Source organism: Nicotiana sylvestris, chromosome 2 (assembly GCF_000393655.2).
Source record: "Nicotiana sylvestris chromosome 2, ASM39365v2, whole genome shotgun sequence".
Lineage (NCBI taxonomy): Eukaryota > Viridiplantae > Streptophyta > Magnoliopsida > Solanales > Solanaceae > Nicotiana > Nicotiana sylvestris.
Genome location: NC_091058.1, coordinates 47,121,303 through 47,137,094, shown reverse-complemented (window position 1 = coordinate 47,137,094; position 15,792 = coordinate 47,121,303).

Below are 15,792 nucleotides of genomic sequence, written 5' to 3'. Positions count from 1 at the left end.
TGGGGTAGGGCCGTGAAACTTGCTAAACGGCCCGTCCCGGAATCTAAGTACTTAATACATATATTTTGTGAGGGTCCCGCAATTTGTCTCTTTTATTTGGCGAGGCTCGTCTCATTTTTTATTTATTTATTTATTTTTATTTTTAAAGGATGTCGTTTTTATGCCTTTAACCATACTAAACCTTACAGCTTCTTTACAACTAAAATCTCATAACTTGTTGGATTTAATAAAAGAAGTTAAGCGAATGAGTGTTTCGGGCGTAGTAACAACAGGTACTAATACTAATTTTGTCCAAATAAACTAAGACAATGAAGGGACGAGCGAATCAATGTCAAACTGTGTCTTAGGACTACTAATACAACTAAATCAAATGACATCAAGTACACAATAATAACATAACACAAAAATGAACTAAAATGCATACGGTGAAACATAAGCAGAAAATTATCATATCAATTGATATATTGCATCTTCGAACATTGAACGTAAAATTTCTTTATCCAATACATCGAGGTTTACTAACCTGAATAAACAGAAACGCATAGGGTCATGGACCAAACCTCAACATCGACTTCAATGAACAAACTCGACGCGCCGGACCTCGACGAACAAAGACGACCTCAACGGACTGCACGACGACAGTGAAAGAACAGCGATAACATGGCTGATTGGTTGTCGTGTTTTGGATAGAACAACTGAAGCAGTGGTGGTGGGTCGTTTAGCTTGAGGAAGGAGCAACTACGATGGTTCACGGTGGAGCGTGCAACGGGTTGTTTGGTTGTCGACTGGCGAGGCTATGACGGGAAGGAGACTGCTGACGGGGGTTGCTGGTTGTGACGTTGGTTTGGACAGTAGGGTGTAGGGGTGCTGGGGAAGGTGACGGGCCTGTTTGGTTGTGACAGTAGGTCGACGGGTTTGTGGGGCTGCCGGAAGGGATGGTGTGGTCGTTCGCTAGGGTTTTCCTTGGACTGGTTTGGATGGAGGCAGGGTTTGGTGGTGGTCTGGGTAGGTGTTTGGTGATGAGGTGATGGAGCTAGGAGGAGGAGGGTGGTCGTTTGGTGGTGAAGAACGTGAGGCAGCAGTGGTGGACTGCCGATGGTTCAGGCATTGATGGAGGTGGTGTTTATGGCGTCGGGGGAGTGGGGCTGCGACCGGGGAAGACGATGGCGAACAGTGACGACGGTGAAAGGAGGTGAGTATTTGGGTGGTTTTGCTGGTTTTTCGTGGGACAGTAGGGTTTTTTCTTTGCTTCTTCTTTCAAAGAGAAAGAAGAAGATGCACAATAACCCCAAAATTCAAAAATCCCCCCTTCAAAAATGTTTGTCCGTGTATTTGACATGGCTTTGCCCAGGGAAATGAGCCCACGCATGGTGGGGTTCGAGATTTGTGTCCCCCACGCGTGGTGGGGTTCCCCATGTGTCCCGGACTCGGTTTATTATGGGCTAGGTCTGGAATTAGGTCTAGAACCAGGTAGTTTGAACCCGAATATTATTCTTTTGCCCGGACTCGAGAAATAGGAAACGTTGCTTAACTAGCCATATGTAAGCAAAACAACTACCAAAATAAGACTAGTATTTAAACAACACTATATCTCTTTCTTTTTTTTAAAATATTTTTTCAAGATTTAAAATAGCTACAAAATATTAATAAAACTATTTTTGTAATTTTCGTTTTTATATGTAAAGACAAAATATGAAGTAATATATTTTTTTGTATTTTTTCAAAATTATAATGACTGCAAACATTAATAGAACTATATTTTTGTAATTTTCGAATTTATATAAAGTACCAAAATAAAGTACAATTTTCGTATTTTTTCAAGTTTATGAGAAATACATAAACTAAAATTTATATATGTATTTTTGTGATTTTTTTCTTTTTGCAACGAAATAAAGTAAAAATAGCTAAAATGGCTATATTAGACCCAATTACATATTTATGCTAAAAAAATGTGAAAATCCTCGGGGAGGGTCAAAAATCACGTGCTTACAGCTGCCCCTCTTTGACTGGAAACACGAAGAGTTTTCCGACAAAGAACGACTAGACGTGTTTTTGACCCGACCATTACTTGGACGGACTACACTTAAGGAAAGGGAGGGAATGTGACCGAGCCCTGGTATCTGAGCTGCCTACATATCCTTGGTTATACAGGAATCAGGCCACGTGTAGTTCGGGAATGAGAGAGATGGTAGAGTGTACCGAGGTGAAGAGCCGATCGAGGTGCCGTTCCGTTGAGGTTCCGGTCCGCGGTCCTGTCATTACATCAAAAATGATAACTGAAAAGATTAACTAAACCTATCAGCTACTAGTTAAAAGGATTCCTATCTCTAAGTCTTCTGAAACTTGATCTTGAGTCTTGAATGGTGCTTCATACAGACTTTGGATTTGAACCTTGATACTTGTTAGTTGTAGGCGCTAGTTCTTGAGCAGACCACCTCTGTTCTCCACTTCCGTGCTTTGGATTCATCATTCATTTTTTCTCTTTTTTCTTGTTGTTTTTTTTACCAGCCTTTTGTGAATGCTGGGGATTTTTATTGCTTCCTGCTGGGGATTCCTGTTGTATTCCTCTGCTTTATTGATTCTAAGTGTGCTCCTTTCTCATATGAGCGGGCTTTTGACTTCAATACTTCAATTGTATTCCCTTATTCTCCAGGTGGGTGCCTGATTTCTATTTCTTTTATCCTTGTTCTCCATGTGGACGCCTGATTTCTTCCTTCCTTTGTCCTTATTCTCCCGGTGGACGCCTGATTACTTCTTTTCTTTGTCCTTGTTCTCCAGGTGGACGCCTGATTTCTATTTTTCTTTGTCCTTGTTCTCCAGGTGGACGCCTGATTTCTTCTTTTCTTTGTCCTTGTTCTCCAGGTGGACGCCTGATTATTTCTTTTCTTTGTCCTTGTTCTCCAGGTGGACGCCTGATTTCTATTTTTCTTTGTCCTTGTTCTCCAGGTGGACGCCTGATTTCTTCTTTTCTTTGTCCTTTTTCTCCAGGTGGACGCTTGATTACTTCTTTTCTTTGTCCTTGTTCTCCAGGTGGACGCCTGATTTCTATTTTTCTTTGTCCTTATTCTCCAGGTGGACGCCTGATTACTTCTTTTATTTGTCCTTGTTCTCCAGGTGGACGCCTAATTACTTCTTTTCTTTGTCCTTGTTCTCCAGGTGGACGCCTGATTACTTCTTTTCTTTGTCCTTGTTCTCCAGGTGGACGCCTGATTTCTTTTTTCTTTGGCATACAACAACCTCCGTTCTACAGGCGGGTCCCTGACAACCAAAACAAACAAAACAAACAAAATTTCCTAACCCAGTTTGTGCTGGGAAGATTCGTGAGTCGTTAGCAAAATTGTAACTCATTTATACTACTGATGCAATGATGAGTAAACTAAAGACTAGGCCAGGACGTGCATCTTCTACGAGTAAAACAAAAACTTTTGTTAGCAAATGCGTCTGCTAAAATAAAACCTCAATGACTCAAACAACTGTCTTCCCGCATTATACTGGTGGGCGACCTAGAACTTAAAAATATTCCCGCATTATACTAGTGGGCGACCTAGAACTTAAATGTATTCCCGCATTATACTGGTGGGCGACCTAGAACTTAAATGTATTCCCGCATTATACTGGTGGGCGACCTAGAACTTAAATGTATTCCCGCATTATACTGGTGGGCGACCTAGAACTTAAATGTATTCCCGCATTATACTGGTGGGCAACCTAGAACTTAAATGTATTCCCGCATTATACTGGTGGGCGACCTAGAACTTAAATGTATTCCCGCATTATACTGGTGGGCGACCTAGAACTTAAATGTATTCCCGCATTATACTGGTGGGCGACCTAGAACTTAAAAGTATTCCCGCATTATACTGGTGGGCGACCTAGAACTTAAATGTATTCCCGCATTATACTGGTGGGCGACCTAGAACTTAAATGTATTCCCGCATTATACTGGTGGGCGACCTAGAACTTAAATGTATTCCCGCATTATACTGGTGGGCGACCTAGAACTTAAATGTATTCCCGCATTATACTGGTGGGCGACCTAGAACTTAAATGTATTCCCGCATTATACTGGTGGGCGACCTAGAACTTAAATGTATTCCCGCATTATACTGGTGGGCGACTTAGAACTTAAATGTATTCCCGCATTATACTGGTGGGCGACCTAGAACTTAAATGTATTCCCGCATTATACTGGTGGGTGACCTAGAACTTAAATGTATTCCCACATTATACTGGTGGGCGACCTAGAACTTAAATGTATTCCCGCATTATACTGGTGGGTGCCTGGTATGAAATTTAAAGACTGAAACGTATTCCTCTCGTTATACAGGTGGGCGCCTGGTATGAAATTTAAAGACTGAAACGTATTCCTCTCGTTATACAGGTGGGCGCCTGGTAAGAATTTTAAAGACTGAAAGTATTCCTCTCGTTATACAGGTGGGCGCCTGGTAAGAATTTTAAAGACTGAAAGTATTCCTCTCGTTATACAGGTGGGCGCCTGGTATAGACAACAACTTTAAAAATAGAATCCTATTCGAGGGCGGATGAACCCAAAATATCCTATTCGAGGGCGGATGAACCCAAAATATCCTATTCGAGGGCGGATGAACCCAAAATATCCTATTCGAGGGCGGATGAACCCAAAATGTCCTATTCGAGGGCGGATGAACCCAAAATATCTTATTCGAGGACGGATGAACCCAAAATATCCTATTCGAGGGCGGATGAACCCAAAATATCCTATTCGAGGGCGGATGAACCCAAAATATCCTATTCGAGGGCGGATGAACCCAAAATATCCTTAAGGCTTGAAAATGTCTTACCTCAACACTTGCTGGGGATTATTTACTTACCTGCTGGGGGATAAAATGTTATCAGTTGGGGGTACCTGACTTCCAGAAAATTTTTCTAAATGGAAGGAAAATTTTCTGCCCCAGTTTGATAATATCCCTTGTGGCATGTGGTTCTGGCATCAATGCCATTTCTGTTACCTGCTTCAAATCAAACAAAATTTTGTTAGTTTAAAACGCGGTGGTTGGTTGTGATACTCCTATTGGGATGGCTTTCCCTTTCTCTCTTCCTTGCTCTGTGCTCCACAACTTGTTGGGGATGATATTATGTGCTGGGGATATTCCTTCCTGCTGGGGATATCCCTCTTCTTTTGTGACATAGCTCGGAAACTGGCATTTCCCCGACCTTTTAGTCTAGTATAAATTTCCCAAATCATGCTCATTGCTCTCCTTGATTTGCCCACGGGTTTTGGCCTTGAGGTTTATAACCTTTGATTTTGGCAAGGGTACCCCTCTTGACACTTGTCAATCCTTCAGTCAATTCCTTTTTGCTGGGGATATCTTTTTGACACTGGCCTCGCGTTTGTTCCCTGCTGACTATACCACTGGGATGTACTAGTCAGATCTCATTTTGGAAAGCTGATGACATATTTTGAAGTCAATTCACACTTGTTATGACCAGACAGACTCTATTGGGGAGTTTTTCTATGAAAGGAGAAAGATAAAAGAAACAAAATAAAAGACAAAGGAAATGATGACTCTTTTACAAAAGAAACTATAAATAAAAACCTATCAAACGCAGATACCGACTCTAATGGCCATGACATGCGTATGTGGCCTATCCTCTACCGTCAATCATCTTTCAAGATCTTCAATTGGCGATTCCCCATCTGATTCTCAACCTTATTCGACTTGTAGTGCCCGAAGGGTTTTCACCATCAAGTCTCTCTCATTTTTGGTTCTTCTCTCAACTTTCATCGCCTTATGGTGCTTGTGAAGATTTTCACCACTAAGACTCTCTCGTTTTATATTTCTCTCCAGCTGGGGATTTGGAGTGTTGCTGGTATGACTCTTTCTGTTGGAGATTAGAGTCCTTTCTGCTGTGGAACAGAATGCTATGTTCGCCGGTAAGACTCTTCATTTGTCTGACTTGGCATTTTTTAAAGACTGATCAGAAGGTCTTTCTTTGGACCGTAATGTGGGTTTTGGATAGGCTAGAAAGAAAGGGTATAAAAGGCTCAAAAATACACTAATTTTTGGGTTATTAGTTACAACCTTCGGAATTAGATTTATTTACAACAAACGCAACTTTTGCCCCAGTTTCTTGCTTGGGGATATTTTAATTGATTTTTTTTCATTTTTCAAAACTATGACCGAGCCGTGAAGCGCCTACGTATCCTCTTTGAGGAATCAGGTCAAACGTAGTTCCCAATTCCTCTGTTTTCATTGTGACTTTCTTTTCACTCATTTCTTATCTTTCTTTTCTTTTTTCTTTTGCTTTTTTTTTTCTTGCTTGTTTTTTGTTGTTTTGCTATTCTCTCTTCTTTTTTTTATCTTCCATGTTCGCATCTTCTAGTCGTTGCTACTGATTCCGAACGAGGGGTATGAAAGAAAAAATAAATAAGGCTCAAAAGGGGTAACAAAGGATAAAGTGTTTAGGTAGTAGAACAAAATGCCTTCGCCATTCCAGTCTTCAAAACATGCCAAGTGCAAACAACACACTTTAAATTTGTAGTCTCTTCTGATGGTGCTGGACTTGACAATTATGTTAAACATTTTATTTTTCCTTTGTCATTTCTAAGCACCGTTGGGCGACACTCTCATTATCATGACCGACCCTCATGCCAATTTGGCGAATCTTGCTTTTAACGGTTTTCTTTGTGCTTAACTTGCCCCAGTTCCACATGACTCGAGCTCTGAATAATCTCAAACCGTCCTTATTTTCTTTAAATGGTCTGATCGCCTTTCCAGGGTTTTATGATTAACTTTAAAGACTAGGCCCAAAGTGTGTGCGCATGTCATGTCCCTAGAATCGGCATTGAATGAAATGATAAAAGGACTAAACAAAAGACGACTGGAACTAACAAAAGACCGACTTTGTATTAGACTACCGGCGAAATGGTTTGAATAATAAAACAAACAAAACAACCAGAATAAAATCCTAACACAAACTGGACAAAATTTAAACAAACTGCTATGACAAAATGGAAAGATAAGAAGGTTTGACACAGGACAAAATCCCAATTACAACCTTAATAATCCGAACAACAGAAATGACAACAAAATAAGCCACCACAAGCTTCTCTCTTGCTAACCAAGGAACGGAGCGTCCTCCCACTTTATCAAAACTGGCATCTTAGCCACTGAGCTTTGCATTAGTATTGTGAAGACCATTGCCAGCTTCAGTATCGTCAACCTCCGTCAACAAGTTCCCGATAGGATTTGAGTGCTTCTGCTATCAGGCCCAATCCCCCCAGAGTGTGTATCATGAGATGCCAGTGAAGGATTCTGGGTGTCATTGTCCGGCTTACCACAAACCAACCACCTTAACAACATCTTCAAAACAAACAGGTTAGAATGGACTTAGTCGGTCCCCATTATTAACATCTTTTTTTCTTCTTTTTTTCGATTTTTTCCTTTTCTCTTTTTTCATTTTTCTTCGTTTTTTTTTTCATTTTTTTTCTTTTTCCCCTTTTTCCTTCTTTTTTTTTCATCCTCTTTTTTCATTTCTTTTTTTTCTGCTCTTCTTTTGTTGTGGTCGAATCTTATGGAGATTGCCTACGTATCATGACCCCGCATGAATCAGACCTTGCGTAGTTCGGACCAATAAAAGATAAACAATAATAAACACACATTTTTTTTTGGAATTTCCAACTTTCAAATTAAAACAAACTTGATTGCAAAAGTTTAAAAACTAACTAACAGACTTTTGCAAGAGACAACAAACGGACTCGAAAATCAAAATAATTCGCATACTCTAATCAAAAATTACAAACTCAAAAACGAAACGGCCAGTTCCTTTCCCCGTTTGCCAAATGCAACCAGACGGTTATTTTTGCAAATGTGGCCCCTTCCAAATTTCATATAAATTTTGAGGCCGGGGAGGATTATTTTATGACACTTTACAAATTTGTCCATTCTTTTACGAAAATAACCTTTCGACAACTGAAAGATACTCTAAGGCTATTTCGGCAAGAACGGTTTAAGACGCGGCCGAAGCTGGCTCGGCTTATTATGACAAAATTGAACGGTATTCACCTGACTGTTGACTAGTTATTTTTTTTTTGTTTTTCTTTTCAAATTATAATAAAAACCTGGTATTGCAAACACGGCCCTTCAGCGCCTCGGGGACGAAGATTTATAAGGCTGTGTGGGTCAACTAGACCAAAAATCCTAAACATGACTCGAAGGTGGCTATTTATGCAAAGTCAGCCTTCCGGCGTCCCTTTCGGGAACATTCGGCTATTTATGGCAAAACAACATCACCTGACTTATTTATGACTCTTTTTATCATTTTTTCAAATTAGAAAACTCCATATCGCAAGCACGACCTTTCAACGTCTCGGGGACGAAGATTTTTAAGGCTGTGTGGGCCAATTGGACCAAATCCAAAACATGACCCAAAAAGTGGCTGTTTATGCAAAGTCAGCCTTCCGGCGTCCCTTTCGGGAACATTCGGTTATGTCTTGATAAAACAGCGTCACCCGACTTCTTTATGACAAAATTAAAATTTGATATATATATATATATATATATATATATTTTTATTTTATTATTATTTATTTGTTTTTTTTTGGCTTTTTAGCAAAAGGTGGGGTTGGACCCGATGAGGGTTGCCTACGTATCTCACATCCGGTGAGAATCAAACCCGCGTAGTTCGGGCAAAAGAACTACTTTAAAAGAAGAAAGGAAGTATTTTTTTGATTGATTTCTTTTTAAAAGAAACACTTCTAAGATATATTTTTGAATTTTCATTTGCTCTTTTTTTTTCTTTATTCTAAAGAAGACGAAGAAAATATTTTTCGGAATTTTGCTTTTAATAAAAGAAATGCTTCTCAAAATGTTTTTTTTTGAATTTTGAATTTTCTTTTCAATTTTGAAAAAAGAATCAAAATATTTTCGGATTTGTTTATTTTTTTTTATATTATATTATTTTTTTTGAAAACAATTAGAAAGACTTCCTAAAGAAGTCAATAATGGAGAAAATATTTTTGGATTATTTTAATTTTGTCATTTTCATAAACAAATAAATAACACATATTTTAAAAACAAGACTCTTTTTTTTCATTTTTATGGCAAGACAAACTATTTTCTTTTCTATTAATGTTTTTTTTTTAAAAAAAAAGAAAAAAAATAAGACAAAACAATGATTATTTTTTCTACTTTTCCTTTGCTTTAATAAAACAAACTAATAAGACATATATTTTTTTATTTTATATCCTCAAAATTTCGGCAGAGTTTCGACACTACTTGGACATTTGTTTTTTTGTTTTTTTTTTCTAACAATAAGTAGTTATATCTCTACACTGTTATTTTCTCCTCTTTTCCACTATTTTCTAATTTGTGGATGATGATGAAAATATACACAATCTTTTGAATTCTCATGCTCTTTTTTTTCATATATATTTTATTTTTTATATTTATTATATTTTCAAAAATGTGGCATGGGGGACATAGGGAATTTTAAGACTTCTTGGATTCCGCAAATGTTCCCCATGTGCTTTTCCCAAAAATGAAGCGTGGGGGACATAGGGAGTTCCAAGAATTCTTGGATTCCACAAATGTTCCCTAGGTGTTTTTCCCAAAAATGAAGCGTGGGGGACATAGGGAATTCCAAGGCTTCTTGGATTCCACAAATGTTCCCCATGCTTTGATTAAAATAACACCATGCTGGAAATGACCAAATGACCCATTCGCCCTTGACTAAATACAACATGTAGCACATAGGATGCCGAAAGATGGTCTATTATTTTCAGGTTGCTTGTCCTAGACGGACCCAACCCCTGTGTTGAGTCCCCTAAGTCAAATGCACATGATGCAAATAAACGCTTTTACTAGGGATCCGGCATGAAGTTGAGTTATTCTAGGTAAAAACCTGAGGCATATTGTTCTAAACCTGGCTTACCCAAACGGACAGTTTGAGCTGAAGTGGGGGCAACGTACCGGGAGCACGAAAGTCTACCCGGCCTAGTTACTTGCCCCAACTTCGTCTTATTTGGTATGACTTTAACAGAAAGGTGGGTCACGCGCACGTGTACACCATAAATTACGAAGACTCAGAAAGAAGGGTTTCGTAGCAGTTTTATATACACAATTCAGATAATATTAAAGCGGTAAAAGCATCATTTAGCACATTAAGCATATATCATGTAAAAATAAGATAATAAATAAAGCCAAATAATAACAATTATTCTAAGCTCGAATTCTTAACCCTGAACCAGTGGTTCTGGGTCACTAAGTCCCCAGCAGAGTCGTCAGAGCTGTCACACCTCCTTTTTCCGCACCCGAGAGGGCGCAAGGGAGTTTCTTCCAATTAAAGGACAATCGAAACGGGATTGGTTTATTTATTTCAGAGTCGCCACTTGGGAGATTTAGGGTGTCCCAAGTCACCAATTTTAATCCCGAATCGAGGAAACGAATGACTCCATATTACAGTCTGCGTACCAGAAATCCGGATAAGGAATTCTGTTAACCCGGGAGAAGGTGTTAGGCATTCCCGAGTTCCGTGGTTCTAGCACGGTCGCTCAACTGTTATATTTGGCTTGATTATCTGATTTTATACGAATATGAACTTATGTGCAAATTTTAACTTTTAACCGCTTTATTATTATTGTTTTTACAAGAATGTGAACATCGCTTAAAACACGTCTTTGGACTGCGTCACATGAAATGCACCCACAATCCGGAACGCATTTTATTTGATGTTTTGAGATTTGGATTTGGGTCGCATGAAATGCACACCCGAGCTTAAGAAAGTAAATTATTAAACACGCGCCTAAAGAGACTATCGCGTTATTATTTTGCGGAGGCCGTGAAATTCGCTAAACGACCCTCCTGAATTCTAAGTAATTTTAAACAAGTATTTACTGAGGGCCCCGCAATTTGTGTTTTTATTCGGCGAGGCTCATCTCATTCTTATTTTTTAAAAGGAATTTGCAACGTCATGGACATGCATCTCGGGCCACGTCACAATCAATGTGCCCGTGACTAGAGACATATTTCGACTCCGTTGAGATTTGGATTTGGGTCACATAAATGTGCACCCGAGTTTAGGGAGATAACATTATTAAAGGCGCGCCTAAAGCAACTAGCGCATTATTATTACTTTTTTTTGTAGGGCCGTGAAATTTGCTAAACGGCCCGTCCCGGAATCTAAGTACTTAATACATATATTTTGTGAGGGTCCCGCAATTTGTCTCTTTTATTTGGAGAGGCTCGTCTCATTTTTTATTTATTTATTTATTTTTATTTTTAAAGGATGCCGTTTTTATGCCTTTAACCATACTAAACCTTACAGCTTCTTTACAACTAAAATCTCATAACTTGTTGGATTTAATAAAAGAAGTTAAGCGAATGAGTGTTTCGGGCGTAGTAACAACAGGTACTAATACTAATTTTGTCCAAATAAACTAAGACAATGAAGGGACGAGCGAATCAACGTCAAACTGTGTCTTAGGACTACTAATACAACTAAATCAAATGACATCAAGTAAACAATAATAACATAACACAAAAATGAACTAAAATGCATACGGTGAAACATAAGCAGAAAATTATCATATCAATTGATATATTGCATCTTCGAACATTGAACGTAAAATTTCTTTATCCAATACATCGAGGTTTACTAACCTGAATAAACAGAAATGCATAGGGCCATGGACCAAACCTCAACATCGACTTCAACGAACAAACTAGACGCGCCGGACCTCGACGAACAAAGATGACCTTAACGGACTGCACGACGACAGTGAAAGTACAGCGATAACATGGCTGATTGGTTGTCGTGTTTTGGACAGAACAACTGAAGCAGTGGTGGTGGGTCGTTTGGCTTGAGGAAGGAGCAACTACGATGGTTCACGGTGGAGCGTGCGACGGGCTGTTTGGTTGTCGACTGGCGAGGCTATGACGGGAAGGAGACTGCTGACGGGGGTTGCTGGTTGTGACGTTGGTTTGGACAGTAGGGTGTAGGGGTGCTGGGGAAGGTGACGAGCCTGTTTGGTTGTGACAGTAGGTCGACGGGTTTGTGGGGCTACCGGAAGGGATGGTGTGGTCGTTCGCTAGGGTTTTCCTTGGACTGGTTTGGATGGAGGCAGGGTTTGGTGGTGGTCTGGGTAGGTATTTGGCGATGAGGTGATGGAGCTAGGAGGAGGAGGGTGGTCGTTTGGTGGTGAAGAACGTGAGGCAGCAGTGGTGGACTGCCGGTGGTTCAGGCGTTGATGGAGGTGGTGTTTATGGCGTCGGGGGAGTGGGGCTGCGACCGGGGAAGACGATGGCGAACAGTGACGACGGTGAAAGGAGGTGGGTGTTTGGGTGGTTTTGCTGGTTTTTCGTGGGACAGTAGGGTTTTTTCTTTGCTTCTTCTTTCAAAGAGAAAGAAGAAGATGCACAGTAACCCCAAAATTCAAAAATCCCCCCTTCAAAAATGTTTGTCCGTGTATTTGACATGGCTTTGCCCAGGGAAATGAGCCCACGCGTGGTGGGGTTCGAGATTTGTGTCCCCCACGCGTGGTGGGGTTCCCCATGTGTCCCGGACTCGGTTTATTATGGGCTAGGTCTGGAATTAAGCCTAGAACCGGGTAGTTTGAACCCGAATATTATTCTTTTGCCCGGACTCGAGAAATAGGAAACGTTGCTTAACTAGCCAAATGTAAGCAAAACAACTACCAAAAATAAGACTAGTATTTAAACAACACTATATCTCTTTTTTTTTAAAATATTTTTTCAAGATTTAAAATAGCTACAAAATATTAATAAAACTATTTTTGTAATTTTCGTTTTTATATGTAAAGACAAAATATGAAGTAATATATTTTTTTGTATTTTTTCAAAATTATAATGACTGCAAACATTAATAGAACTATATTTTTGTAATTTTCGAATTTATATAAAGTACAATTTTCGTATTTTTTCAAGTTTATGAGAAATACATAAACTAAAATTTATATATGTATTTTTGTGATTTTTTTCTTTTTGCAACGAAATAAAGTAAAATAGCTAAAATGACTATAGTAGACCCAATTACATATTTATGCTAAAAAAATGTGAAAATCCTCGGGGAGGGTCAAAAATCACGTGCTTACACCCTCTTCCCAGAATAGATGATTTATTTGATCAACTTCAGGGTGTCCAGTGTTATTCCAAGATTGACCTCAGATCGGGATACCATCAGTTGAAGGTTAAGGAAGTTGATATTCCAAAAACAGCTTGTAGGACTCGATATGGGTATTTCGAATTTTTGGTAATGTCATTCGGTTTAACGAATGCACCATCAGCTTTCATGGACCTTATGAATAGGGTCTTTAAGCCTTATCTTGATTTGTTTGTTATCGTGTTTATTGATGACATCTTGATTTATTCTCGTAGCGAGACTGACCATGCAGAACATCTCAGAATTGTGTTGCAGACACTGCAGGATCACAAGCTATATGCAAAAAAATTTAAGTGTGAATTTTGGTTGAAATCAGTAGCGTTTTTGGGCCATGTCATCTCAGGGGAAGGCGTGAAGGTGGACTAGAAAATAGAGGCAGTGAAGAATTGGCCTAGACCCACCTCCGTATCCGATATAAGAAGTTTCTTGGGTCTAGCAGGCTATTATAGGCGTTTTGTAGAGGGATTTTCTTCTATCTCGTCCCCTTTGACTAGATTAACTCAGAAGAAAGTCAAGTTTCAATGATCAGACGCGTGCGAGAAAAGTTTTGAGGAGTTAAAGAAGAGGTTGACTTCAGCTCCAGTCCTGATACTACCGGAAGGAACCAAAGGGTTCGTTGTTTATTGTGATGCTTCAGGGGTTGGTCTTGGGTGTGTATTAATGCAGCATGGTAAAGTCATAGCCTACGCGTCGAGGCAACTCAAGGCTCACGAGAAGAATTATCCGACTCATGATCTTGAATTAGCAGTTGTGGTGTTTGTGCTTAAGATCTGGCACCATTATTTGTATGGGGTACATGTTGACATTTTTACAGATCACAAGAGTCTCCAGTACATCTTCAAGCAAAGAGAATTAAATTTACGTCAAAGGAGGTGGCTCGAATTACTTAAAAATTATGATGTTGATATCCTCTATCATCCGAGAAAGGCAAATGTTGTAGCCGATGCTCTCAGTCGACGTTCTATGGGAAGCTTAGCTCATGTTGAGGCAGACAAGCGAACTATGATGAAAGAAGTCCACCGCTTAGCAAGTCTAGGAGTTCGACTTTTGGACTCCGAAGATGGTGGTGTTGTTCTCCAGAACAGGGCTGAATCCTCCTTAGTAGCCGAAGTAAAAAAAAAACAGTTCAGTGATCCCTACTTATTGCAGCTGAAGGAAGGAATTCACAAACACAAGACTATGGCTTTTGAACAAGGGGGAGATGCTGGTACTTTGAGATACAGAGGCAAACTATGCGTTCCAAACGTAGATGGGCTTAGAGAGTGGATTATGTCAGAAGCCCACAATTCCAGGTATTCTATTCACCCAGGTTCCACAAAGATGTATCATGATCTTAAGGAGGTTTATTAGTGGAACGATATGAAAAAAGAATATAGCAGACTTTGTGGCTAAGTGTCCAAATTGTCAGCAAGTGAAAGCCGAACACTAGAGACCTGGCAGTTTAACTCAGAATATAGAAATTCCCATTTGGAAATGGGAGATGATAAACATAGACTTCATAATAGCTCTACCTCACTCGTTCTGGAAGCATGATTCGATTTGGGTGATTATAGACTGACTTACCAAGTCAGCTCACTTCTTGCCAGTGAAGACTACAGATTTGATCAAGGATTATGCCAAGTTGTATATCAAAGAAATTGTCCAATTGCATGGGACTCCTTTGTCCATTATCTCAGATCGTGGTGCTAAGTTCACAACAAACTTTTGGAAATCCTTTCATAAAGGATTGGGAACAAGGGTGAACCTCAACACCACTTTTCATCCTCAGACAGATGGTCAGGAGGAGTGCACCATTCAGACTCTTGAGGATATGTTAAGGGCGTATGTTATTGATTTTAAAGGTAATTGGGACGATCATCTACCTCTCATTGAGTTTGCTTATAATAACAGCTATCACTCTAGTATCAAGATGGCACCATACGAAGCTATGTATGGGCGAAGGTGTAGATCACCAATTGGTTGGTTCGAAGTCGGAGAAGCGGAGTTGTTAGGACCCGATTTGGTCTATCAGGCTATGGAGAAAGTCAACTTGATACAAAGGCATTTGAAGACGGCTCAAAGTCGCCAAAAGTCCTATTCGGACATGCGGCGTAGAGACTTAGAGTTCCAAGTTGATGATTGGGTGTTTCTGAAAGTATCACCCATGAAAGGCGTTATGAGATTTGGGAAGAAGGGGAAACTTAGTCCCCAGTATATTGGTCCATATAGAATCCTGCGAAGGGTCGGACATGTGGCTTATGAGTTAGAATTGCCACAAGAACTAGCTGTTGTACACCTAGTGTTTCATGTGTCCATGTTGAAGAAACTCATGGGAGACCCGTCATTTGCGGTTCCTACAGAGGTTATAGGGGTTAAAGACGGCCTGTCTTACGAAGAAATTCCAGTGGCTATTCTTGATCGTCAAATCCGCAAGCTTAGAACTAAGGAAATTGCTTCAGTAAAAGTGCTCTGGAGGAATCAAAAGGTTGAAGAGGCTACATGGGAAGCCGAGGAGGACATGAAGTCCAGATATCCCCATCTCTTTGAAGAGCAAAAGGAAAATGTGGAAGGAAATTAACCTTTCCATTCAGGTCTTATATTATAATCTCCATGTCCTTCAGTATTTACTCAGCTTAGTATTTAGTGATCACATGC